General features: G+C 38.9%; 1 protein-coding gene and 1 long non-coding RNA gene across 5 annotated transcripts in view; one reads left to right on the forward strand and one right to left on the reverse strand.

Moving 5' to 3' along the window:
• The window catches only part of CCDC192 (coiled-coil domain containing 192), a 204,915-nt gene that overhangs the window by 73,852 nt on the left and 106,566 nt on the right, over window positions 1–24,497 (forward strand). The gene's annotated exons all lie outside the window — the stretch shown is intronic.
• The window catches only part of LOC125099702 (uncharacterized), a 268,859-nt gene continuing 253,796 nt past the window's right edge, over window positions 9,435–24,497 (reverse strand). Inside the window, exons 6-7 of the long non-coding RNA XR_007127328.1 lie at window positions 15,722–15,780; window positions 9,435–9,640 (exon numbers count right to left, since the gene is read on the reverse strand). This is a non-coding gene — a long non-coding RNA (uncharacterized LOC125099702). The remainder of the gene's footprint in view (window positions 9,641–15,721; window positions 15,781–24,497) is intronic.

Genomic DNA, 24,497 nt, shown 5'->3' on the forward strand with positions numbered 1-24,497 from the left:
ACTCTATTTAACTTCACAAAGAATTTGAGATAGCCTACAAGAAATGTACGCATGAAATAGATGAATTTTTTAAGTACATAAATAACTATAAATGAGAATATATATTAAAACAAAATAGCAATAAAAGGAGAAAAATTGAATATACATGTTTAAATCATAACTTCCCATACAGTATACTTGAAACAGAAATATAGCTATGATGTTCTTAACAGCCAAAGGTAAAATGGAGAAAATGAAAGATGAGTAGTTCTTATCGTACTGTGGGAAGGATGTTATTAATTATTTTCTAGTGAGTTAATTCTGAATGAGACTTCATGTTGGACTTTATATTGGGAATATTAAGAGATACAATCAGAGGGCAAAAACTGGCAGTAATATCAGGTGAACAAATGCAGTTATAGATTTTATATGACTAGTTCTATTAGCCCCATCAAAAGAAGCCAAGGATGTAGCATGTAAATAGTTAAAATAATCGTTACTCACTCTAAGTATAGTCTAGTTGGTATTGCATATTTTTTTTTAAAGATTTTATTTATTTATTTGACAGAGAGAAATCACAAGTAGGCAGAGAGGCAAGCAGAGAGAGAGGAGGAAGCAGGCTCCCCGCCGAGCGGAAAGCCCGATGTGGGGCTTGAACCCAGGACCTGGGATCATGACCTGAGCCGAAGGCAGCGGCTTAACCCACTGAGCCACCCAGGCACCCCAGTATTGCATATTTTTTTAAATCCCCAGCTCTTTATGATAATTCAACAGGAACATTCAATTGCATTCAAAGCCCAAGTAAGTAATGCATAAGAGGAAAGATGGCCAGAATAAGTTATATGGGTCTGGAGGGGGCATAGCTTCCATAAAAGGGAGACTAAAGCCCAACTTGGCTAGATTATCAAGTTTTTCAGAAGATGAAAATCCAGATTTTTGTGTGAAATTTTCCCACTTATAAATGTTGGCAACTAATTTAAAAAAATAGAATGCTCTGTGTAGCAAACAAAACACATTTATAGGTAGCCTAAATATGAACTTTAGAATGGATTTTAAGCTACCATTTTCTTATATCTTTTTTACAATTTTGAGAGATGTTCTTTACAGAGGACATGATTGTGTCATGAATGTAGGTGAGAAGGAATTAGTTTGCTTTTATAGCTGCTATTCCAGCCACCCTAATTTTTTTAGTTAGAATAAGGCTAGCTGTTGTAACAAATAGACCCCAAAATTTCAGTGGCTTAGCACAATAGAAATTTGCCTATTCAAGTATTGTGAGTGCTCTTGTTGGTGCAGAGATTCTGCTCATTCTTTGTCACTCAAGGTCATTTAGTGATAAAGACTAACAAAGCCTCCGATATCTTCGAAGGGTTAATTCCCACTATGATGATTTGGGATCATCCCTTTTCTAGATGGTCAGACTAGAGGAGATCATGGAGGTATGTGCTTGGGAAGCTTATAATGACCTAAAGAGTAGTCTCCATGCTCGACCTCATCCCATGGGGGATATATTTAAAGACCTTGCGGTGGATGCCTGAAACCACAGATAGTACTGAACTCTATATATACCACATTTTTTTTACACATATATACCTATGATGTAGTTTATTTTAAAAATTAAGTAGAGTAAGAGATAACAATAACTAATAATAAGAACATGTACAACAATATACTGTAATAAAAGTTATGTAAATATGGTCTCTCTCTCTCTCCTTCTGAAGATATCTTATTGTACTATATTCCTTCTTCTTGTGATGATGAGAGCTGACAAAAGGCTTCTGTGATGAGATGAAGTGAGGTGACTGACATAGGCATTGTGATGTAACATGAGGCTACTTTTGGCCTTCTGACAGCATACCAGAAGGAAGACCAGCTGCTTTTAGACCATGGCTAACCTTGGGTGATTAAAACCGTGGAAAGCAAAACCACCGATAAGGGGGGCTACCTATCTGCAAATGATGCACCTAACTTCTTCTTACATTCATTGACTAAAACTTAGTTGTGAGGCCACAGTAATTTTAGGGAATGCTGGGAAGGGTATTCTGTCTGTATACCCAGGAAGAAGAGGGAAGCATGGATTTTGGTGAGCAAGTATCAGATTTGACCACACCAGAGTTTAAGTCATTTTACTTATCCTGGATCTATAAGTATTTACAACTTCACCCCAGAGTAAAGGACATGAGAAATTGGTTTATTATTATTATTATTACTACTACTATTACTAAACCAGGTAAAACTATTACTAAAACAGGTAAATACCAGACAATCAAAAGGTATGAGAGAGAATGTACAATTTACCTCCATGTCTAACTTCATGAGAATGTATAAAATATAGTATTTTTTTCCTTAAATAAAATCAAATCTGACTCAGGCCCCTACTGTAACTGTTAGCCAGAAATTTGGTCTCAGTTATTGGTAGGAACAATAGTTCCCTCTCCTCTCTGAGGTTTGCCCAGGTACCCCAGGGATTTTACTAGCCAGAAGTTGGGGGCACTATGTTCTTTACGGCTGCCATTTTTCTGTTCTGTGCCCATGCGTATGGGTCCATACGAAGACCTGTGTCTCTTTCAGTGGAGCACTAAGTTTTAATAGAAGATTTGTGGGAACTCCTGGCCTATATATAGCAGTCAGAGCCAAGCACACCTGCTTATTTGCAGTCTTGTTGCCCAAAGGAATTAGGAAGAAGTGGAGTATGCTCCCTGCCATCTGAAGAACCCCCAATATCTCACCCTCTCTCTTTGGATGAATCAACTTCCTCCTTTCAGGTTTGTTTACTTTCTTTTCTTTCTCAAAGCACCAGATTCCACTTCTCTTCTACTTGAGATATTTTTAGGTTCTTTTATTAATGAGACCAAGCCTCTCAGCCAAAGGCTTTTCAGATGCTCAAAACTTCATCAATGAATGTTAATTTCCTTTCCTTGCATGGGAATCAAGGGTGGTGTTGGTGTTGGCCTAGGGGCAATTCCTCTTTATGTGATTGTTGTTTCCAGGTTGGATTTATGTGAAACTTAGACCGTCTAAAGAGTTATGTGGAAATGTATGCTTAGATAGTTGAGTAGAAATGTAGTGTATTTTTAGTTGGTTTTGTGGCTCAGTGTGAAGAAGTATGATGATTACTGATTAAACTAAAATCTGAACTGTTAACTTTAGCTATTAGCTTTGAAATTGACTTTGACTTTTCATTCATATCTCAGTTTCCAATCCCCAGGGATTCGTCTATCTTCGTTACTAGGTATATTAGGCAGTAACATCCATAAGAGAAAACGTGAGCTCTCACACTAGTCATGAGGTATAACAGAGTCTTTGGCAAGGTCTAGGAAAAGAGAGAGAGATAGAGAGAGGATAAGCACCTACCTTTACCTCCTCAACCTCTCCTTCCCATGACCCACACCTTCCACACACATACCCCCAAAAAACTGAGCATATTAGCTAAATATTCAAGAAATGTTTAAGCATTACCTGCTTGCATGAGATCTTTTTCCCACTGCACGTTCAAAAGAGACTACCTGGGGTCAAGGCACCACTCTTCTAGCTTACCAGTCATATGACTCTGGGTAGGTTACTTGACCTCTCTGAGGCTCAAAGCCCACAGTTTCAAAATGGTTCTAATAAATGGATCTAGTTCATGGGGTCATCATCAAGAATAAATGAGTTAATTAATGTCATACTTAGAAAATTCTTAGATCAGTACCTGCCGTGCTGTAAATCTTATACAAGTGCTTGCTAACTAAGACAACACAACAAAAATAACACCACCACCAAAACAAAACAAAACAGCAAACATTCCTATGGCTTTTTCTTGAGTTTTAACAGCATTCTTGATGAGAAAATTCAGCATCCTGACTATCTATAAAATGGTATCATCATAGAACCCATCTTAATAGGGTTACTGAAAGGACGAAATGAGTTGATAAAGGTAAAGGGCTTCAAACTGTGACTAGGACATAGCCCAATGAAGAATTGCTGTTCTTTTGCTTTACCCTGATCTTCATTTGCTAAATATTCTTTGATGTTTATCTAATAGTCGAAAAATATATTTTTTCAGTATCAGAATCCATTTTATTGAGTTTAACTCTCAAGTACTTCATTGTAGTCACAATAAGTACATATCCCTATTGAACCCAAAGAAGTGTTAATGCTTATAAGAATTTATTCTTAATAAGGACTATTCTTATAAGGACTTATTCTTTCTGTGTCTGAAAAGGGTATGTCGGAGACCATCTGCACCTGCCAAAGGAAGCCCAGAGGAGCTAATAGGGTGTTTTTGCTCACCTTCGCTTGAGCAAGAACATAGTGATTGTGTTAGACAGATGTAATTGCCACAGGGAATGGAAAACTACTGCTGAAAAGTTTTGCAACTGGAATAGATCATCTTTGATGCTCAGAGGCAATTCTGACCATATTCCTGCCCCTCTACCTTTGCTTTCCCAGCCTTTATTTTCTCAGTCCTCTGGGGAATGTCATCCTACCTGATTCTGTCCACTTCTTGCTTGACCCCTCAAAGAAAAGATCCCAACTGGGAGTTTTGATGACGCATATTGCCCCTGTGTAGTGCTAAATGAAATGCAGCTGGTTTAGCCAAAGTGTTATTTGACATTCATTTTTGGATGCACATTTCTGGAAATAAATGTGTCTTTAGTGGGAGAGCCAGTGGAGGGCAAAGGTGGGTCAGTGGGCACACAACTTTCTATGAGACCTTTCTGATGATGTTCTTCACTTTCCTGATTTTAGTGCCTAAGATATGACTTAAATTGGCCCTGTTTTATTTTGTCCTTATTCTGTTTAGCCTTCCCTTTTTCAAAAACTGTGAGGAATTCCTCTAGGACAGAAGCACCCTCAACTGAGTTGAATGAGAAATTTCAGAACTGTCAAGGATTTACTTTTTAAAATTTTAATACAGTTTCCTAGATATTACTGATGATGTCAATCTCCTGTTTTAGAAAATAAAAAAGGAAGTTGTTTCTAATTTTAAATGGTAATTTAAGTAGCTGCTTATGTGTAGATATTTATCATCTGTAGTGTTTCAAATATAAATAATTCTACCTTTTGCCCAATCGTTTCCCTTGGTTGTAAGTGTCACTTACTGAGAGCTGACATAAACCCCACCAGGAGGCTGCAGGGAGGAAGAAGGGTCTGGGAGAGATCTCTTGAGCTTTTATAAATGAGAAATTAGAACCTGTAACAATAGTCAGCAACCATACAAATAAATGATTTAGACAGACTCATCTAAATGGGAGTGATTTCTCAGAGAGGGACAAATCAGGTCACAGAGTTGACAAATGGTTTAGGTATGAGTCATTTCAAAAATAAAACCAAAAATAATAACTCCACACCTTTTAAACTTTTTCCATCAATAAGTTATGGCAATATGATGTTGCAGGAAATATGGAAGATTTGGGCTTCTCATAGAGAAGACACAAGTAAATGACAAGATTCCAGGAAGAGGTTATGGATTACAAAACGAAAAGAAACAGTTATTAAGTGATCATTCTTCAACTCTTTCTGCTGATACTAGCAAGCCAGTCTCTTATCCTTCAGTTTAATAGGTGCTGGGAGCCATGGTTGTGAAATGTTACTGCCCGTCCTCCTGCAAGAAATGGTTAACGGGAAGGATTCGAAGGAGAAGGAGGAGGAGGCAAGGTGGTCAAACAGGGAGGCTACTGCCGGTGTAGGGGGAACTGCACAGTGCACCAGGCTGTGAGTGGGAGTTGGAACAACGCAGTCAGTCAAACTGGAAGTTCAGAGGAGGGAATAGGCGGAAATGAGAATAGGAGGCATTATGCTGCTTTGTGGAATTGCTAATGAGAATATAGCTAGATGTTTACGTTAAGCATTAAAAACAAGTTATGTCCAGTTTGAGCTTATGGGAATGTTTCCCCCCAACACTATTCCACGCCTGAAACACACTCATCCCCAGAGACAGAGCTCATGAGGTAACCAGAGTAATTAAAGAGTTCTATCACAGTAACCCTTTAAAAGGCTATAGTGCTCAGCTAGTCATTATTGTAGATAAAAGTTACACTGGATGGAAACCCAGGATTGAGGTGGATTTTAGCCTGTACAACTAGCATGTTAAATGCTCATAGATGTACAGTTTGGAAAAGTTGAGTTGGAGAGAGACTCAGAAGATGATTTTTGATTTCTCCAAAAGTGTGTTGCCTGGAGTATTAATTTACCATTTGGCCATGGATTTTACCATAAGAACTTAAGATTTCAGAATGACTTCCTAACAAATTGATCTCTTGCTGGTCAGTTTCAAGTCTTACCCCTTTGGGAACTCATACCAATGAAATTATATGCTACTTGGCTCTCATTGGTCTCCCATTCATGTCTTACATATCTGTATTATCTTAAACATTATTAAGGACAAAGAGCTGTATTCAAAAATCTTTAAGTATGGAAAATTCTTGTTCTTAGGATACTTAAATTTTGATTCATTTTCATGGATGGGTTTTTATTTGTTTTATTTTTACATATGAGACCATATGTTCTGGGAAAAATTTTAGCCTAAAAATATAATTCTCCACAACCCTTATGAATAAATATTATGACAGCAAGGTCTCTCTCTTTTCGTAATGGCCACATGTCACCTTAAAAATGCATGGTACTAAGACTTCAGGCTAGTGTTTCTCAATCTAGAATGGTATGGTCACAGGTATATTCTTAGGTCCATATGGTGTATGCGTACACCATGTGTCTTGGGAGCTACTGTATCATCAGCTTCCGTATATTTTAGGAAAGGTCCATTGATATTTGTGATATTTTCTGTAGATTCCCATATGCCGAAATAAAGTAAATCTCAGGTAGATGGAGGAGAAATGTCAGAATATCAATTGAAGTGCTACCTCTCTCCTCCTGGATTTCATTCCAGAGTGCTCTCAGAAACTCAAAACATGGTATCATAAAGATGGATCTGTGTAGTAGTTCATTTGAAGATGAAGTGGGGTTGGGAGAGAAGGAGCTTTGACATAATTTCCATGTTCTGACAGGTTCTTGCATGGAAGTTACCTTTAGCATTACAAAAACAATGTTCTTGCAGGCCTTCTAGATTGCCCACTGGAATCTGGGAGTGTTTTTATACAGAAAAGTGTAAGAAGGAATATTATCAAAATCAGCAGTTGAATACATTCTTAACAGATGTTATTAATTATACAACATGTCCATACCAAGGTCAAAAATCACAGATTTATGGTTTTTTTGTGTGTCTCAAAATTTTCTATCCATCACTGATACTCAGATAAAGCTATTAGACAACATATTTTAAAGCCCCTGTGTTTGAGAAAAATAGTGGGGCAGGAAGGGTGGTAAAGAAATGAGGTCATCTGAACTTACATGCACAGTGGACTTGGTAAAAAGATCAGGATTCAGAATGAGTGTTCTGCAGGGACAACAAAATACTGTTGTGGGGATTATTATTTTATTAGTGTCAAATGTCACAATCACAATCATTCAGACTGCACCTGTGAAACTTTTTATACTCTGAGTGACAAAGAGAATTTGTCAAATTGAGCCATGCAAGCAGGGGCTTATCTGCAAAAGAGATTGGTATGGCCCTAAAGCTAATTAGTGAATTTGGGGCAAGTGTCTCCTTACAGTTCAGCACCAGTTCAGGATTTCTAAGGTAGAGTCCATGATAGCAATCCTCTTCTTGTTTGACAGAAATACATTCTAACCAATTTAAGCAGAAAAAGAATTAACTGGAGATCATGATTAACTCCCAGACTCTCCAAGGGGGGCCTCTCCAGAGGACCAGACTTGGAAGCTGAAATTGGGGGTGATGCCCCAGTTGGATGACAAAACTGCCCCAGGGGAACAGCCCACCACTGCATCACCCCAACTACTACCTCCAATGCCAGCTCTGGAAGCTTCCCCTAGAATCTCTCCCTGCACAGGGTATTTCTGCAGTGAGTGGAGTGCATCCAAAACCATTCAGACAGGAATTTGAGCATGGATGCTTCTGGCTGGTAGAGGAGGTCCCAAGCCTGACCTGAGGACACAAGGGAGATAGCAAAGTTTAGATGTCTACCTTTAGGTGAGAATTGGTAACACTGGGAAACCTCTACTCTTAGGAAAAGCATTCAAAATGACTGGAAGGCAAAAAGAAGGGTATATTTTCACTACACCTGGCAAACTAAGAATCTGGTTCCTTGGCAGCCCTTGCCAGGTAAATTCTTGGTTCTGAGACAAAAAGAAATTGAGGCATATTCAGCTGTAGCCTGGGAAAATAGTGATGCTTTACTCCTTGCTATTTGTTTCTTTAAATCTTATCCTTCGCTACACTTATTAATTTGTCAAACAAAGACAACAATGTGATCTTGTCACTTATTTATACTAACTTAGCAGTTGCCAGTTTGGAAGAGATGAGGTACTGATCCATGCTACAAGATGGAAGAGCTTTGAAAACACTATGCTCTATGACAAAGGAGCCAAGAATATACCCTGAGGGAAAGACAGTCTCTTCAATAAACCATGCTGGACAGCTACATGTAAAGAATAAAACTAGACCGCTTTCTAACATCATACACAAAAATAAACTTAAAATGGATTAAAGACCTACATGTGAGACCTGGAATCCATAAAAATCCTAGGAGAGAACACAGGCAGTAATATTCTGACATTTGCTATAGCAACACTTTTCTAGATATGTTTCTTAAGGTAAGGGAAACTAAAGCAAAAATAAACTATTGGAACTACATCAAAATAAACACTTTTTGTACAGCTCAGGAAACCATGAATAAAACAAAAAGGCAACCTACTGACTGGACAAGGTATTTGCAAATGACATATCCTATCAGGGGTTAATATCCAAAATCTGTGAAGAATTTATACAAGTCAACACCAAAAAAAAAATAATAATAATAATAAAATAAAATAAATACCTTGATTAAAATAGGGGCAGAGGTCCTGAATAGGCATTTTCTCAAAGAGGATATATAGATGGTCAGCAGACACATGAAAAGATGCTCAATATCAGTATCATCAGGGAAACAGAAATCAAAACCACAATGAGATGTGACCTTACACCTGTCAGAATGGCTAAAATAAAAAAGAAAAGAAATTTCAAGCACTGGGGAGAATGTGGAGGAGAAGGAATGCTTGAACACTGTTGGTGAGAATGTAAATTGGCACAGCCACTGTGGAAAACAGTATGGAGGTTTCTAAAAAATAATAAAAGTAAGAATACGATATGATGCAGTAATTCTACTACTAGGTATTTACTCAAAGGAAACAAAAACAGTAATTCAAAAAGATATATACATGTCAGTGTTTATTGTAGCCTTATTTACAATAGCTAAGATACAGAAGCAATATAAGTGTCCACTGATATACATGTGTCTCACACACACACACACACACACACACACACACAATGGAATACTATACAGCCTTAAGAAAGGATGAGATCATGCCATTTGAGACAACATGGCTGGATAGGTGGTATGCTAAGTGAAATAAGTCAGAGTAATAGAGACAGTAGCATGTAATTCTACATATATGTGGAATCTAAAAAAAAGAACAAATGAATAAACAAACCAGAAGCAGAATCAGACCCATAAACAGAGAACAAATTGACAGTTACCAGAGGGGAGAGGAGTAGGGGGATGGCCAAAGGACTGAAGGAGAGTTGGAGATACAGGCTTCCAGTTATAGAATGAATATCCTGGGAATAAAAGGCACAACATAAGGAATATAGTCAATGATATGGTAATAGTGTTGTATGGTGAGAGACAGTAGTGGTGAGCATAGCATAGCATATAGAGTTATGTACTGAGATCATCCTAACACGCAACCAAAATTTAGAACCACTGCTATAAGAAAGAGATTAATCATAACAGAGGTTATATTGCATGTTATGGCCTATGGTGTGATGGCAATAATAAAAAATTGCTATAAAAACTCAGAGGAACCTTCCCAATCCCAGGCTGGAGATGAGGATTGCCCAGGGGAGCCTTCAGACATGGGGTGACAAATGAGCTGAGTACTATAATATGTGGAGCAACTGGCCAAGTGAAGATGGAGGTGAGCAGGAGAGGAGATCTAAGCAGAGGTAGCAGCCTGTGCAGAGCCAAGGAGAGGAAAGAACCCAAATGTTACCTTGAGGAAAGGACTAAGTCCAAAAGTACAACAGACATGTTATGCATATTGTAGCTGGTTTCAGCCATTGGAGGTTTCCTCAGAAACCAGCCGGAGTTGTCAGTGCTGAGATTTTCAGGTCATGGCATCTTCCTATTTTCCTGCATTTGAGGAAAGGTAGAAATATCCTAGTAGTACTCTGGATTATAGACTGACCATAGAGGAAGAAAATCTAGCAGTGCTGGGCTTTCCTGGTGAAGTGAATAGCTATTGCCATGAATCCTAGAGTGATTTGTTTTCTAAACTGGTTAAAGAGGGCACCTGGGTGACTCAGTTAAGTGTCTGCCTTCGGCTCAGGTCATGATCACAGAATCCTGGGACTGAGTCCTGCCATCGGGCACCCTGCTCAGCAGGGAGTGTGCTTCTCCCTCTGCCTGCTGCTGCTCCTGCTTGTTCTCTCTCTCTCTCTCGTTCTATCTCAAATAAATAAATAAATAAATAAATCTGTAATAAAAAAATAAATAAAATGATTAATGCATATCTACTCATCTCGATTGCAAAGCTGCTTTTCCAGAAGCGTTTGAGCCCCTGGTGCCAGGTGAAGATCCTCTAGTGTCCTTAAATTAAGTATCCCCTGAAGAGCAGGAAGGCATAAACTAGGCAATCACTAGGCAACAGACTGAAAAGGATTTCCTTATAGAGCAAGAGGTGTCTCTTTCCTTCTCATGGTTAAAAGAACTTTGGGAGTTGGGGAGTTAACAACTAATTATGTCAACAGACCCTGCTTCAGGGGCCCAGCCCTGTACTCTTACTATCTTCCTAGGCTGCTATTCAAATAGAGGTGGTTCTCAGGATAAACAATTCATGTGTTATTTCCACAAGAATATTTGAAGTTCTAGGGAGATTACCTTTATCTCATGTGGTGGAGCCATTGATATGATCATATACATTCTCTTTTAGTAAAGCTGGGTGTCACTACTATAATGAGATTTTTAAAATCTGAAGAGGAGGAAACTTAACATCTTGGCAAACATTTAACACTACAGGGAAAGTTAGTACAGGAGCCAGATCTTCTGATGGCTGTTTCTTTTTTAGATGTGTTCATAAAACATATATTGTATATGGCCTCATGGCTGCTGATATGCTTTCATAAAGGAGTTAACTCTCTGCTTGGATCCCCACAATTTATGGGGAGATTCAACAGCTGGTCTAAGACTGGAAAGTTGCTGGTGTCCTATTTGGAATATGTGGAAGGAAGGTTAGACTCCAGCTCCTCAGCATGAATGAATAGTCCGTTGTCCGTAAGATGCTTGAACTTGGTCAGGTGACTTTCATCTCCATTTTCTGGGATACTTGTATCCTTTTTTGTTTTTACAAAATATTTTAAAGCATGTCCGCATACACACACACAGACACACAGACACACACAACCCAGGAAGGCAAAGAGCTTATTGTAATGTTGAGGGATGTTGCCGGCTAGTGGACTGCTGGTGAATGTTTAAGGACCAGCTCTGTGGAGTGCTGGAGAAGGCCTATTTCAGTGGCTTACTCCCTCCCACCAGGGCCCTTTCTAAGCTAGTGATGTTAGATCAACCAGTTCCCAATTTTCCCAAAATGTTAACAATGTGCTCTCACACACCTGTATGAGCTGCCTCCAGAATGTTCATTGACCGAGGCTATGATGTGCTTGCTGATGGTAGAGGGTGCTGTGACTTGTATAGGGCATCCTGGTGCTGGTGGAGACACCATTTAAAGACCAGCCTCTTTTTGTTAAAAAAAAAAAAGAAATTATTTGAAAGACAAAGAAAGCATAAGCGGGGGTGGAGGGGTGAGGGAGAGGAACAAGCAGATTCCCCAGTGAGTGCAGAGCCTGACATAGGGCTCAATGCCAGGACCGCAAGATCATGACCTGAGCTGAAGGCAGACTCCTAACCAACTGAGCTACCCAGGTGTCCCAAGACCAGCCTATTTTAAGAAATCTGAAAAGTTATCTTAGCTCCTTTTCTTGATCCAAAGTTGACAAGAGACCAGAGAGCTCATCTTTCTAAGGATCCCATGAATGTCTTCTAAATTCCCACCAGATCTCTAATGTAGAGATGGGCAACCAGGTTTTCACAGACTTGATGGATTGATCTCCATTGTATTAATTGATTGATCTCCATTGTTGAATCTAAGCTTGTCTAGGAATCCTGCAGTAAGTCATCAAACCCAGCTCAAATCTATTGTCTCTGACATTTGGAGTTCAGAGTTACAAAGAAGAGAACAATAGAGTTCAAGTACTACTTTGGGTGGTCCTTAAGACCAGTGATGTTTGGAGAATCTTTTTTAATGGGTGACAAGTTTCCTCCATGGAAGCATGAGCATAACTGCCATCAAAGCCCTTGGAATACAAGATGATACTCAGAAACCATGGAACAGAAGGGCTAACAGTCATTTATGCATCTTCCTATAAACTTAATTTTAAGATAACTATAAATATTTCCTAAGCTCTATTGACTGCCTTGGTTTCAAAAACTTAAATCAAGGGACAGTAAAAGGAAAATTTAAAGACCTTAAAATCCAGAGACAAGTCAATCATGACTGGATGTTGGCATGAGCCAGGGGCATGTGTGACCCAGTTGTCCTGTTTCTTTTTCACTAAGGACCAGAAATTTGTCACGGTCACTCCAAGAACAACATTCTGGACGTGGTAGGACCCTGCCTTGGAAGGGTAAGCAGGAAACCCTGACAACAGTTTGTCTTTCTCAGAGCAAAGAACTTTTACTTTGCTGCTTAGGTCTATAGATTAGTTTAGGTTATACCTTTTGCCAAAAAAAAAAAAAAAAAAAAGGCCCTTTACATCTGTTGTTCCCCCTTGGGGTCCAAGCAGCCCACAGATCTGAGTCAATTGAGACAGATCAGAAAGAATTAAAGGTTTTACTTATGGCCCCATTCATTCATTTTCCAAATAGTCACAAGATGCCTGTGGCAGGATATTACAGTAAACAAAACAGACAAAATCCCTCCCCTCATGGAACTTATATTCTAGTGGTGCAAGAAATAGGCCAAGCAAATAAACTAGTAAATATATAAAGTAACAGATGGTGCAAAGGCCAAGGAGAAAAACAAATTTATGGAAAGGGGATAGGGATCCTAAGAGAGAGGGTTTATTTTTTTATTTATTATTTATTTCTTTAAGATTTTGTTTATTTATTTGACAGAGAGAGACAGCAAGAGAGGGAGCACAAGCAGGGGGAGTGGGAGAGGGAGAAGCAGTCTCCTGCCTAGCAGAGAGCCCAAGGTGGGGCTTGATCCCAGGACCCTGAGATCAGGGCCTGAGCTGAAGGCAGATGCTTACCAACTGAGCCACCCAGGTGCCCTGAGAGGATTTATTTTATATAGAATGACAAGAGAAGGCTGCTTTTGGTGAGATATCATCAGAGCAGAGACAGCAGCGGGTGAGTTCTGGGAACGTTTGCGGAAGAACACTCCACCTGAAGCCCCAGAAAGTGCAAAGGCCACATGCTTGCCTTTAGAACACAGACCTCTGCAGATGAAAAGTTCTGACGTATGACAGATGGAATGGCCCTCAAGTATGAAGGGCTGCTGTGGACAGTCAGAGGCTGTTCCAATTCCCTCAGGCCCCTGAGGCACAGTGAATGACAGCTCCAGGTTTAGACTATGCCTGTGCTATAGGCTACATGCTTTCTTTGGTGCTAGGCCTGAAGGCAAAATTTCCAGGATAGGAACCATTGCCCCTCCAGGCTCCTCAAGAAGTTCCCCAAACCAGCAAAATCCCTTGCCTATCAGCTCTGCATGGCCATAGAAAAATCCAGGCATGCCTGCCCTCCCCTAAAGGTGGCTATTATGGTGTTTGGTTGGTTTGTACTCATCCTCTGAGTAGTTATTAACAGCAATAGTACAGATGGTAATCTGATCATACAGGTGTCTCTCCCACATTTTGTATGGGTAACGTCAGTCTTTTCAAGCCTGTGGGTACAGTTGATACTAAAAAGCCTTGGGCTGTTTGCAACCACACCTCTTTCCCCTACCATCTGTCCAGGTCTTTGGGCAGAAAGAGTCCCTTTGTTTTTTTATTACTGAGTGCCAGTATGCCCTTGGGATAATCCAGAAGTCTCCATTATGCCACCTTAGCAGTGAAATTCACATTTTAGTATTCCCTAACATAGTCTTCTCCTCTCTGTACTTATTTCCCCAATTTCTCAATCCCACACTGAAGATATACTAGTACACTAGCCTCTTTCCACCCCATGGGCTAAAGGGCACAGGGTTATATGAGTCCAACTCTGTCTCCCATGCTACCCAATAAATTTTACTTTTTTCTTTTGTTTTTAAGATTTTATTTATTTATGACAAAGAAAGATAGCAAGAGAGGGAACAAAAGCACAGGGGAGCTGGAGAAGGAGAAGCAGGCTCCCTGCTGAGCAGGGAACCCGATATGGGGCTCTATCCCAGGACCCTGGAATCCTGACCCGGGCCAAAGGCAGACAGTTAAGGACTGAGCCACCCAGGTGCCCTCTATTTTTTTTTTCTCTTGACGTCTCTTCCTTTCTTCTAAAACAGTCAATGAGCATATAGGTTTGCTCTCATTGGAAAGAGCCATCCCCAGAGCTCCATTCCTTCTCTGAACTCTAAGGTCATCTTGAGAGTCCTTCTTATATGTTCCAAAGAGGTCACAAGATTTTCCCCAATGCCCCTTTACAATCATGTTTCAGAGGTTTTATTAAAATTGGTGAAAGGCATTTTGTTCCAACTGTGCCCACACAAAAGAATCATTATTAATTTGACCCTCAGTTGCCAACTAGCCAATTTTTTCTTTGTTGATGGAAATCATGGGCATTTCCTGAATGCTTCCTCCTTGTGCCTCCCAGCACACCAGGCCAACCAAATTGTCACACTAGCTGTGTGTACCTCCATGCAAGAATGAGATTCCTAACCATGAGCAGCACACTTAGCAAAGAAAGGACAGCAAACTAGTGGAAAACTAAAGACTGCTATTACCACCCTTTGCCCTGTGAGAAAGAGTAGTAACACCTAAAAAAGCCTTTCTTCAAGGACATTTCCAAGGCTGGAGCCCTGCTTCACATAAGAAAATAACTCACAGCTCTAGTTTTCTTTGAAACATTAACAATAATATCAATAACTTCCTTTGTAGCCACTCAAAAGGAAAGGATAAGGAGAATAACATAACCTTTAGTTTTGATTGAGAAAGGTACCGGAATTGCTCAATGCCCCATGAAATTTATCTGAATGGATCCTATTTAAGGGTGCCAGTTGGAGGAAATATTATTTATAAAAGCAAACACAAGCAACATTCAGTCAGGAAGCAGGACCTCTGAAATAATGTGGAAAATTTTCATTTCAAAACTCCCTTTCTTAATGCTTTCCTCATTGGGGATTCCTATAAATTTAACTGGTTTTGTTTGAATAATTCCTAAACTCCCTAAATCCTTCACTTCTTGCAACTCTTTCTGAGCACTTTTCTTGTGGAATTTCACAGACCCAAGGACAAAGATACTGTTGCCTAGAACTTTGGATACCATTTAATTTCAACATTGTCCTAGACAGATCGAGATGAAATCAAAGTCTGTGTTAAAAAATCTATTGTGACCCATGGAGACAGAAGCCTTGTGTGCTCTGTAGAATGAGTTTTAACCATATCACTCACCTGCCTTCTTTCCTCCTGCCTCATGGGAGACACTGTCCTCCACTCAGGGTCATGTCCTCCTGGAAAAGAGAATGTTCAGGAAGTCACAGAGGTCCTTACAAAATAGCCTATTTTTTTCACCACTCATGTTAAGATAAATGAAGTTACGTTAATGCCAAATCTTTGAAGCCAAACCTCATTTCAAGAGAAACAATGAAAGTTCTCATGAAAAGGTTTTAATATGGAAAGGGCAAGTTTGGTAGTTTTTCAAGCACATGAGGTGCTCTTTAAGATAATCTAGATAATTTGGGGCGCCTGGGTGGCTCAGTCAGATAAGCGTCCAACTCTTGATTTTGGCTCAGGTCATGTCCTCAGGATCATGAGATCAAGCTCCAAGCGCAGAGCCTGCTTAAGATTCTCTTTCTCCCTCTGCCTCTCCCCCCACCTCCGTGTGCATTCTCTGGAAAAAAAAAAAAAAGATAATCTGAATATCTTGACAGGAACACAACAGAGCCATCCAGCTCTTTGACCAGATTTTGGTATGGTCATCAAACTAAAAATTAAAGCACCTTTATTAACTATTAGTTTGAAAAGCCTTGTGGAGGAGGATTGACTAAAAACTATTAGTTTACTTGGAAGGGATTGCTAACAGCCCTTACTTCTGTTTTATCCACTAAAACTCATTCCCAATTTACAATGAATATAAAAACTCTCATTGGCATCAGAGTATCAGTTTGGAGATACAGCCCAGAAACCAGCAAATCATATTAGTGCTATCTCTCTCTAGAACATAAAGAGTATTGTCTTTGAAACAACACGTGTAGCTGAAACTCTTAGCAGAAACACGTGTCAGCATCTCCTCGTCAGTCATAAATGGGGACATCCAAGGTCAGTGGGAGACTTGGAGGCCATCTGGCTCAAAGTCCATGAAAGACTGGAATCTCTCAGCAGCATCCCAGTCCTTGAAGGATGACATCCTTCAATAGGCCTGACTCTGGGTCTCAGCAGTTCATCAGCCTTTCAACTCACACCACAGGAGGTAATAGCTGTTTCCCAAAGAATGAATGGCCCACATCTCTAAGTGCTTCTGGAAAGGACTTCTGGTGGGCTTCCAAATGATCCCCAAATGCAAATCCTTTCCTTCATTTATTACCAAAAAAAGTACAATCCCATATATATTCACCTTTACATAGAACCAAGATTTTCCACGAGTTGAATAATAAGTGAGTTATTATGGATTACTAATATTTGAAGATCATAAACAACTCAGCACGTCATAGAATTTAAGAAATGTGGTACTTTATAAGTAGTCAGTTGCTTCAGTGCTCAAAATACTGGAAAGCTAGTAATAGGCTTGAAAACAATCAGAATGCTTTGTTCTCAGAACTTCGTTAATCTTGTGGTTTATTTTTTATTTTTAATTGTTGCTTTTTTCACTTCATACTTATAAATTACTGTTGGTTTTGCTTTATTGTTCTCAATTTAATTTACTAAACATTTTTTGGTTATTGAGGATCATGTGGTTGAAGATAATTTGGTTACATTTGTTAATGAATATTTGCATTAATGGTAATTTTGGCTTATATTTCAAATAGCTAATTGTTAAAATATGTGTATATTAAGGTTTAAATAAGAATCATCCATGTTATGATGCTAGAGAAGATGTGTACAACCCACATACTACCGCCTCAACCTACATTCACCTATGGCTAATAACATGCACATTTTTGGTAGATGTACTAATTGAATTTGTACGGATGAGTGAGTGTCAACATACTATCAAAATAAGTGATATATATATATATATTTTTTTTTTTTTTTGCTTAGAGGGTATTTAATAGTACACTTGTATAAGCTTATGCTGAATATTGATTTTTTTCCTTTGTTATCCATGCGTTATTTAGTCTATTTTTTTTTAAGATTTTATTTATTTATTTGACACAGGGAGAGAGAGATCACAAGTAGGCAGAGAGAGAGGAGGAAGCAGGCTCCCCGCTGAGCAGAGAGCCCAATGCGGGCCTTGATCCCAGGACCCTGAGACCATGACCTGAGCTGAAGGCAGAGGCTTAACCCACTGAGCCACCCAGGCGCCCGCATTATTTAGTCTAAAAGGAGGAATGAATTGTGTAGATGGACTAGAACTTTTAGTTCCCACTATCCTCCATCACTAAAGTGGGCCATGATTAAACAAATAAAATGTTTCAGGCACTGGGGTGGCCCAGTTGGTTGAGCATCTGACTCTTGATTTTAGCTCAAGTCATGATCTCAGGATCCTGGGATCAAGTCCCACATCAGGCTCTGCATTCACTGGGGGAGTTTGCTTAAGATTCCCTCTCCTCCTCTACCTCTGCCCCTCCCCCTGCTCAGGTGCTTGCTCTCTCTCTCTCTCAAATAAATTTTTTAAAAAAGTAGAAAAATCACTTCTTTGAACCACAGAACACCCTAAAATGTATTAGAGTCAGAAACATTTAAACATGAGCCTTTTTGCTTTTTACTAAGGATGTAGTCAGATTGCCAAAGAAACCCTGTTAGTGTAGGTGAGACTAAATGAATGACAAAATTATTCTCTTCTTTTGATTGTCCTGTGCCCAATCTGTGTGTCCTCTCAAGGTCATTCTCCTCAGGGAGTTTTGGCCATAGTTATCTTTTTTAGTTTGTTTTTTTTGGAGTGTAGTTGGCACACTATGTTACATTAGTTTCAGGTGTACAAATATACTGGCTCAAAAAGTTTAAACATTATACTTATGGTCACCATAAGTGTAGCTCCCATATGTCACCATCCATCAGTATTACAATATCAGTAACTGTATTCTCTGTGCTGTGCCTTTTATTCCCATGACTTACTCATTTCATAACCAGGAAGCTTGTACCCCCTGCTCCCCTTTACCACTTTAGTCCATCCCCCACCACTATCACCTCTGGCAACCATCGGTTTGTTCCCTGTGTTTACAGGTCTGATTCCACTTTGTTTGTTTATTCACATCAGTAGTCTTTTTTTTTTTTAATAAATTCCACATATGGGTAAAATCATATGGTATGTGTCTCTTTCACTCTGACTTAGTTCACTTAGCACAATACCTTCCAGGTCCTCCATGCTGTTGTAAATGGCAAGATCTTGTCTTTTTCTTATGGCAGTATAAGATTTCACTGTGTGTGTGTGTGTGTGTGTGTGTGTGTGTGTGCATGTGTGTGTGTGTGTGTACATCTTCCTTCTCCATTCATCTACTGATGATGTATTAGGATGCTTCTGTGTCTTGACTATTGTACAAAATGCTGCCATAAACAAAGGTGTGCATATATCCTTTCAAATTAGTGTTTTCACTTTCTTTTGGCAAATACCCAGTAGAAGTATTGAATCACACAATATTTCTATTTTTAATTTTTTTTAGAAACCTCCATACTGTTTTCCACAGTGGCTGTACCAATTTACATTCTCACCAACAGTGTACAAGCATTCCTTTTCCTCCACATTCTCCCCAGTGTTTGCTATTTCTTTTCTTTTTGATTTTAGCTATTCTGACAGGTATAAGGTCACATCTCATTGTGGTTTTGATTTCTGTTTCCCTGATAATTACTGACATTGAGCATCTTTTCATGTGTCTGCTGGCCATCTATGTATCTTCTTTGGGAAAATGCCTGTTTAAAAACCTCTGTCCATTTTTTAATCAAGGGGTGTGTGTGTGTGTGTTTATTGATTGGCTGATTGATTGGTGTTGACTTCTAGAAATTCTTTATAGATTTTGGATATTAACATCTTATAGGATATATCATTTGCAAATAACCCTGTACATTCAGTATGTTTCCTTTCTGTTTTACTCATGGTTTCCTGTGCTATACAAAGTGTTTATTTTGATGTTGTTCCAATAGTTTTTTTTTTTTTTTTTGCTTTAGTTTCCCTTACCTTAGGAGATATATCTAGAAAAATGTTGCTATAGCGATTGTCAGAGAATTTACTGCCTGTGTTCTCTTCTAGGATTTTTATGGATTCCAGGTCTCACATGTAGGCCTTTAATCCATTTTAAGTTTATTTTTGTGTATGATGTTAGAAAGTGGTCTGGTTTTATTCTTTTGCATGTAACTGTCCAGCTTTCCCAGAACAGTTGATTGAAGAGACTGTCTTTTCCCCAGTATATATCTTGTCTCCTTTGTCATAGGTGAATTGATACATTTAATTGAGGGTTTATTTCTGAGCTCTCTATTCTGTTCCATTGATCTATGTGTCTCTTTTTATGCCAGTGCCATACTGCTTTACTATAGGCACTGCAGTACCTCCAGATTTGTTTTTCTTTCTCAAGATTACTTTGGCTATTTGGGGTCTTTTGTGGTTCCATACAAATTTTAGCATTATTTGTTCTGGTTTGTGAAAGATGCTGTTGGTATTTTGGTAAGGACTTAATTAAAAATTAATTAAATTAAATTAAATTTAAATTTTAAAATTTAAAATTAAAAAAATTAAATAAATAAAATAATATTGAACCTGTGGACTGCTTTGGGTAATATGGGCATTGTAGTAATATTAAGTCTTCTAATATACAAACATGGAATATCTCTCCGTTTGTGTGTTTAATTTTTTTTCTCAGTGTTTTACAGTTTTCAGAGTACAGGTCTTTCACATTTTTGGTTAAGTTTATTCCTAAGTATTTAATTATTTTTGGTGTAACTGTAAATAGAATCATTAATTTCTTTTTCTACTACTTTGTTACTGGTATATGTAAATATCAATTGTTGGGTAATAATTTTGTATCCTACTATTTTACTGAATGCATTTATTACTGCAGAAAGTTTTTTGGTGGAGTCTTTAGAGTTTTCTATGTATAGTATCATGTCATTTGCAGATAGTGACAGTTGAACTTCTTCCTTACCAATATGGATGCTTCTAATTTCTTTTTCTTGTCTGATTGCTGTGGATAGGACTTCCAATAGTATGCTGAATAGAAGTTGGACAGTAGTAATCATGAACTGAATTTTGTAATGACAGACATTAGAAATAAGTTCCTTTTACTAAATAACAAGAATAAAGACTGCTTCTCAAGTTTTTCTACCTTTTAATGTCCTGATGACATCTTGGTGATAACTTTAATGAAATAATTTTTTTTAAAGAACCATGTTTTGCTCAGTGTACTCTTATAAAGATAATTTAAAATCAAATATTAAAATAGTTATACTAATTTTTAAGATAGGATAAAGCAAGATAAAATAGAAAAACTGAATAAATCATTATTAGGAAAGTAGATGAACAAAGTCAACTATGCAATTTCTCCACGGTTTGTGTTCCAAGACATTGGCAGTGGTAGAAGCAAGATATATGGGTAGGGCTGGGTAGGCTCCACAAAGTAGGCATAAAAATTACCAAGGCACACTTCGGCTCAGGTCATGATCCCAGGGTCCTGGGATTGAGCCCCACATCGGGCTCTCTGCTCAGTGGGGAGCCTGCTTCCTCCTCTCTCTCTCTGCCTGCCTCTCTGCCTACTTGTGATCTGTCTGTCAAATAAATAAAAATCTTTAAAAAAAAAAATTACCAAGGCACAGAGCCTTTTCCAGAGAAGTCCATCTGTACCTTAATTTCTTCTAGGAAGAGTTAAAGGAGTACAGGTTTCTCTGCAGGTACACACCCATTTGGTCTGTTGAGACATTGGATCCTGCTAGTACACTTCAAAGCGTAGTTTTTACTACTTTTAGTTTTTGACGCCCCACACAATATTCATTGCGTCCTTTGGGAATAAAGGCTGAAAGAAGGAAAGGTTGGCCTGAAGTTCTTTCCACTTTAGACATTCTTAATGGCAGCATCTAAAAACTCACTTCAGTTTAGGAAAATTTTATCATTTTAATGGTGAATGATGAGTGTAAAGTCTTGGAGATATATGACAATTTAAAATTTTTGATTTGGACTGGCATGGTTTACTGTGTTTTTAAATGCAGAACCTTTCTGTTCTTAAATATTTAATCAGTGTAAAAGAATTAGGTGCGGTCAGCAGAACGCCTTGTGCTGCTGATTATCATTAATGCTGGCAAGTCTCCCCTGCGCTAGACACAGCTGTGCAATGTACAAAGACTGTCCTAAAATACTGGACCAACATATAAATGTCAAAGCAATAAAGGGTAAAGGAACTCTTGCCTCCAGCTTGATCTTTCCCTCAGATAGTAACCTCTTACTCCTTTGGAGTAGTCCCAACTGTTCTTGGACAGAAAAACCAAGAGGTGTATATATCCTTATCATCAATTCATTTAAAAATCTCTTTCCCATTTTTTCAAGACATTTAAATTATCCTTCACTTTCTATACATACAGTCTGGGAAAAAGGCTTGACTTCTCTTTAGTAATTAGAAACCACTGGGAAAAATATATTACACTTGAGAAGAACAGTGAGTCATGGCACTTATTTACTTGCTCTATTATTAAGTAACAGAAATGGTCTAATGAGTCAACGTTCGGATCCATTTGGAATCTGTACCGTTTAACTCTCCTTCCCTATCATTATACTGTCCTTGAGAATTGTACGAGGAATTCACCTAAAGTTACTTCTGGATTTTTCAGCTACATTTGAGTGATCACTTATTTTATTAAAATATTCAAACAAGAAGTCAGAATAAAAGGTCCATCAGAAATAGTTTAATCTCTGTTTACTGATTACTTTTTATCTTTTCATTTAATAAATACCTATTAATTACCTATTATATGCCAGGCTGTGTGCACATACAACAATGAACAACATAAAAACTGCCTTGGCTCTCTGCTCAGCAGGGAGCCTGCTTTCCTCCTATCTCTCTCTGCCTGCCTCTCTGTCTACTTGTGAGCTCTGTCAAATAAATAAATAAAATCTTAAAAAAAAAAAAAAAACTGCCTTGGTCTTCTGGCATCTTCAAACTGGTAAATGACATGACCAAGTTAAGCCATTTGCAATGTAGTATGAAAAGTGCTAAAATAGGGTTAATATGCATGAATAAAACATATGTCTTTGTGACAACGCCTAAGAAGAGCCCTTAATTGGGACTGAGGGTAGTTGGGAGGTTTCCCAGAAGAAATCACATAGAACCTGAGATCCAAAGTGCACATAGGAATACAGGTGAGAGAGACTATCATGTTCATTTCTTCAGAAAGGACTATGGGGGCACCTGAGTGGCTCAGTCGGTTAAGTGACAGCCTTTGGCTCAGGTCATGATCCTGGGGTCCTGGGATTGAGTCCCACATTGGACACCCTGCTCCATGGGGAGCCTACTCATCCCTCTCCCTCTGCCTCTCTCTCTTTCGTGAATAAATAAAATCTTAAAAGAAAAGGACTACGGGCATTTTCTGGAATAGGAAGGTGTCCAGAAATAAGACCAACTGTCAAGAGCAGTTGGTAGCCAGTGAACGGTTTTGGATATAAACAGACTGGTATTTTAGAAATGTCAAACTGAGGGCAATGAGGAAAATCAACTGGAGAAGATGACCCAAAGGCACTTACTTCAGTAGCCAGGTAGGAGGTGATGGCTTTCCTTGGACAGACGCCAGGGGGACTGAAAAATGCAGGCAACATAATTGGGACCATGAGAGACTAGAAATGTGTGGAAGGGTCATAGGAGACGAGAAACTGATAGGAAGTGAGAGCTTGGGCAAGGAACTAGCAGGTGGTACCACTCACTGAGGAAAGAAGATGTTGATTAACAGGTTGGGGGCAAGATAATTAATTGGATTTTAAACACACTGGCTTTGATTTGCCTAGGGGATATGTAAAATGCGCATGGTCGGGACGCCTGGGTGGCTCAGTTGGTTAAGCAGCTGCCTTCGGCTCAGGTCATGATCCCAGCGTCCTGGGATCGAGTCCCACATCAGGCTCCTTGCTTGGCGGGGAGCCTGCTTCTCCCTCTGCCTCTGCCTGCCATTCTGTCTGCCTGTGCTTGCTCTCTCTCCCTCTCTCTCTGAAAAATAAATAATAAAAAAAAATGCACATGGTCAGGAGTAAGTTGATAGAGCAGATCTAAAGTGAAAAATGAGAATGGGCTTGGAAACAGTTTTAACAAGTCAAGTAACAAAATAGGAAATTTAGATCCTCTTTTATATATATTTTTAGAAATGTTTTATGGTAGTTAACTTAGTTAACTTTGTAAACTTCTTCTGGAATCTCCAAAGAAGAGAACACGATCTCCCACCTTTGTTCTTCAAATATCTGTGACAGCACTGTAATTTCTAATGAGCTTGTTTATTTTTAACATTATTGCTGATAAGCAGAGAGAAAAGACAATAGGGAACAAAATAAACTGCTACAGGAAGAGCTAGGTGAGGAACAGCCACCCTGTGAGATGTATTTTTTAAAATACAGAAAATAAAATATTTCCTATTTCATAAAATATTTGCAATAAAAATTAGATGCATGAAGCAAGTACAATATTTTACTGGGTTTTTATTCTCTAGTTTTTTTTGAAGATTTTTTATTTTATTTATTTGACAGACAGAGATCTCAAGTAGGCAGAGAGGCAGGCAGAAAGAGAGAGAGGAGGAAGCAGGCTCCCCGCGGAGCAGATAGCCCAATGTGGGGCTCGATCCCAGGACCCTGGGATCATGACCCGAGCTGAAGGCAGAGGCTTTAACCCACTGAGCCACCCAGGTGCCCCTAGTCTTTAGTTTTTTAAAGTCTACTCTACTTCTCAGATTAATAATTTTCAGAATCATGGGGCACCTGGGTGGCTCAGGAGGTTAAAGCCTCTGCCTTCGGCTCAGGTCATGATCTCAGGATCCTGGGATCGAGCCCCGCATCGGGCTCTCTGCTCAGTGGGGAGCCTGCTTCCCTTCCTCTCTCTCTGCCTGCCTCTCTGCCTAC

The sequence above is a fragment of the Lutra lutra genome, chromosome 5 (genome assembly GCF_902655055.1).
Source record: "Lutra lutra chromosome 5, mLutLut1.2, whole genome shotgun sequence".
In the NCBI taxonomy this organism is placed as follows: Eukaryota; Metazoa; Chordata; class Mammalia; order Carnivora; family Mustelidae; genus Lutra; species Lutra lutra.